Raw genomic sequence first — 4,173 nt, 5'->3', positions numbered from 1 at the left:
CAGCGGGACAGCGGGCGAGGATCGAGAGACACAACTGGATCGTGGGAGCTATTGAAGAAACCTGCAAGAAGAGAGGATGGACCGTGGCCAGAGAGCATCAGTTCAACGTCGGGGAGGATCGCCTGAGGCCGGATCTCGTAGTTAGCCAGCGAGACCGTGTCCTCATCGTCGACGTCACCCTCCCCTACGAGAACTGCGCATCACTGTCCGCAGCGGCATTAAAGAAGATGAGAACTTACCAGCCGCTGCTCCCCACGATCCAGAGGGAATTCCAGGCCACGACGGGAGAAGTCATCCCCGTGGTCGTCGGAGCCCGTGGAGCCCTCCCCCAGGCCACCGTCACCGGGCTGAAGAAGCTGGGCATCACCGAGAGGCGGTCGCTGCTAGACTTGACCCTGCTGGCCATCAGGACGACGATCGACATCTGCAGAGGGCACCTGGACTACGGCTGAAAGCAAAAGAAAGAAGAATTAGAGCCTGAAAGAGATGAAGAAGATAGAAAACAAAAAGAAATAGAAAACACATTCATACAGAAGAGGCAAAGCACACGAGAACATGCAAGAAGAAAAAGGAGTAGAAAGTAAAATAGGAACAGAAGACAAAAGACAAAGAGTTGGAACAGAAGTATAAAAAAGAGCATTTGTAAGCGAAAAAGCAAGCTTCCGCGCTGCTGGAAAAGATGGAAAGTGAAACTTAGAAACTAAAGAAAGATAGAAGACAGACAAGAAACAAAGTAAAGATAAGATCCAGAAAAGAGGAGAAGATAGAGACAAAATACAAATACAACTCCTATGGAGGAATCGCTTACAAATAGCCTAAAAAAAATTTAAAAAAAGCCAAATGCCTCGTCATCTAATTAGTGACGCGCATGAATGGATAACGAGATTCCCTCTGTCCCTATCTACTATTGTAGCACGAATCAAAAGTTGAAAGGCACGTTATTTTATTATTCGATAATTTAAGAATTTTAATGCACGACCATATAAACCGCATGACATACTAACATAGCACACGTTATAAGGATCGACGCTCGATCAAGGAGCGCAGCAACGTGTTGCAATAACCAATAAGCATGTTAGTAATATTTTAAAAAAAGGAACCGCAGCTCCTTTTAACATCTAGAACTTTTAACAGTTACTCTTAGGCCCCCGGGGCTGGGTGCCCCAGAAATAGACTCTATTCTGCCCAGCATGGAGTTGTGGTGTCGGGGGGGCAGTTGTTGATAAATGCCCAGTAACGCTAGACGTTTAGCATAAACCAATGTGAAGATAGGGACATAAAATTGAAGTGATTAACGTCTGCTAACAGGGATAACGACAGTATAAGCAAAAATCGGACCGCAAAAGTAAACCTGGGTAGCCGTGGTGGGTACCAGGTGCAGACAATACTCAATGAAAAAAAATGTCCCTATCTACTATCTAGCGAAACCACTGCCAAGGGAACGGGCTTGGAAAAATCAGGGGGGAAAGAAGACCCTGTTGAGCTTGACTCTAGTCTGGCACTGTAAGGAGACATGAGAGGTGTAGCATAAGTGGGAGAGATCGGGGCAACCCGTGTCGCCGGTGAAATACCACTACTTTCATCGTTTCTTTACTTACTCGGTTGGGCGGAGGGCGTCCGTAGCTTGCTTCGGCACGGCGGTACGGTCTTCTCGCGCCAAGCGTTCAAGGGTTTGCCGGCTATGGAGACTGCACCTCAGTGCAACACAACACGTTAATGATCCTTCCGCAGGTTCACCTACGGAAACCTTGTTACGACGCTGACTTTTTACTTCCTCTAAATGATCAAGTTTTGTCATCTTTCCGGCAACATCGGCGACCGCACGAGGCGATCGCCGCGCACCAGTCCGAAGACCTCACTAAATCATTCAATCGGTAGTAGCGACGGGCGGTGTGTACAAAGGGCAGGGACGTAATCAACGCGAGCTTATGACTCGCGCTTACTGGGAATTCCTCGTTTATGGGGAAAAATTGCAAGCCCCAATCTCTAGCACGAAGGAGGTTCAACGGGTTACCCGGGCCTTTCGGCCAGGGAAGACACGCTGATTCCTTCAGTGTAGCGCGCGTGCGGCCCAGGACATCTTAGGGCATCACAGACCTGTTATTGCTCAGTCTCGTGCGGCTAGAAGCCGCCTGTCCCTCTAAGAAGAGTTTAATTTGCCGGTAGCACTATTGTGGATACCGGAGACGCCTAGTTAGCAGGCTAGAGTCTCGTTCGTTATCGGAATTAACCAGACAAATCGCTCCACCAACTAAGAACGGCCATGCACCACCACCCACCGAATCAAGAAAGAGCTATCAATCTGTCAATCCTTCCGGTGTCCGGGCCTGGTGAGGTTTCCCGTGTTGAGTCAAATTAAGCCGCAGGCTCCACTCCTGGTGGTGCCCTTCCGTCAATTCCTTTAAGTTTCAGCTTTGCAAACCATACTTCCCCCGGAACCCAAAAGCTTTGGTTTCCCGGAAGCTGCCCGCCGAGTCATCGGAGGAACTTCGGCGGATCGCTGGCTGGCATCGTTTATGGTTAGAACTAGGGCGGTATCTGATCGCCTTCGAACCTCTAACTTTCGTTCTTGATTAACGAGGACATACTTGGCAAATGCTTTCGCTTAGGTACGTCTTGCGACGATCCAATAATTTCACCTCTAACGTCGCAATACGAATGCCCCCGCCTGTCCCTATTAATCATTACTTCGGATTCTTAAAACCAACAAAATAGAACCGAAGTCCTATTCCATTATTCCATGCACACAGTATTCAGGCAGAAATCAGCCTGCTTTAAGCACTCTAATTTGTTCAAAGTAAACGTGCCGGCCCACCTCGACACTCAGTCAAGAGCACCGCGGCGGGATTGAATCGGCGGCCGGAACCCTCGGGATGCTTCAGGCGGACCCTACACACCGCCGGGAGCCCGGACCGCCACCGGCAGGACGTCCCACAGGACATGTCAGTTAACACCGCGAGCGATGAACCGACATCGTAAGACACAGATCCAACTACGAGCTTTTTAACCGCAACAACTTTAATATACGCTATTGGAGCTGGAATTACCGCGGCTGCTGGCACCAGACTTGCCCTCCAATTGGTACTCGTTAAAGGATTTAAAGTATACTCATTCCGATTACGGGGCCTCGGATGAGTCCCGATCGTTATTTTTCGTCACTACCTCCCCGTGCCGGGAGTGTTACACTCCCCGTTACCCGTTACAACCATGGTAGGCGCAGAATCTACCATCGACAGTTGATAAGTCAGACATTTGAAAGATGCGTCGCCGGTACGAGGACCGTGCGATCAGCTGAAAGTTATTCAGAGTCACCAAGAAGTGCGGGGCTGGTGCCCCGATTGGTTTTTGATCTAATAAAAGCGTCCCTTCCATCTCTGGTCGGGATTCTGTTTGCATGTATTAGCTCTAGAATTACCACAGTTATCCAAGTAATGGATTGTACGATCCAAGGAACCATAACTGATTTAATGAGCCTTTTGCGGTTTCGCCTTAATGTGGCTTGTACTGAGACTTGCATGGCTTAATCTTTGAGACAAGCATATGACTACTGGCAGGATCAACCAGGGAGCAGCGGATATACTCGATATCTCGTCTGCGCGGCATTAACACAGATGCCGTACTCGCACGGGCGGAGCTAGCGCGCGGACAAGCCGCGGCACGACCGCCCGAGAGTTGTGAGAGAGTGGAAGCCGCTCGGTCCGGGTCAGCCGCGCTAACGCGCCGCGCCGTAGGAAGAACGCCACGAGGTTTAAACCACGCCGCCGAAACGACGTGGCCCCGTCACGGACCTACGCGCCACGACGCGCGCGCCACTTCCCGGGCGGCTCGGGATGATGATTCAGTTGGTACTCGGTGCGAACACCGGTCCGAAAATCATTTTATCGAGCTTCATTTAAACTCACTTCAGGGTCTCCGGTCTGCGACCGGTAGCCCTATTTCTTGGCTAGAACACGCAGTTCGTTGTGCTTACGCCCGGTGAGGAGAAGTGTTTACCATAAGAGAGTCGGCACGGCCCGAGAAAGTCGCTGGCGGGACCGTAAGGCCGCCGCAGTCGAGCTACTCGAGCCGCCCGGGAGTTTGCGCCGCGTGTGAGCTGCGTACCGGCGGTCACGGAAGACCGTCGGCGGGCTCGCGGCAATGCTGTGGGTCGAGGACAAGCCCCGAGATCGGTAG

This window comes from Homalodisca vitripennis, chromosome 3 (assembly GCF_021130785.1).
Source record: "Homalodisca vitripennis isolate AUS2020 chromosome 3, UT_GWSS_2.1, whole genome shotgun sequence".
NCBI classification, from domain to species: Eukaryota; Metazoa; Arthropoda; class Insecta; order Hemiptera; family Cicadellidae; genus Homalodisca; species Homalodisca vitripennis.
This window is presented reverse-complemented; position numbering follows the sequence as displayed.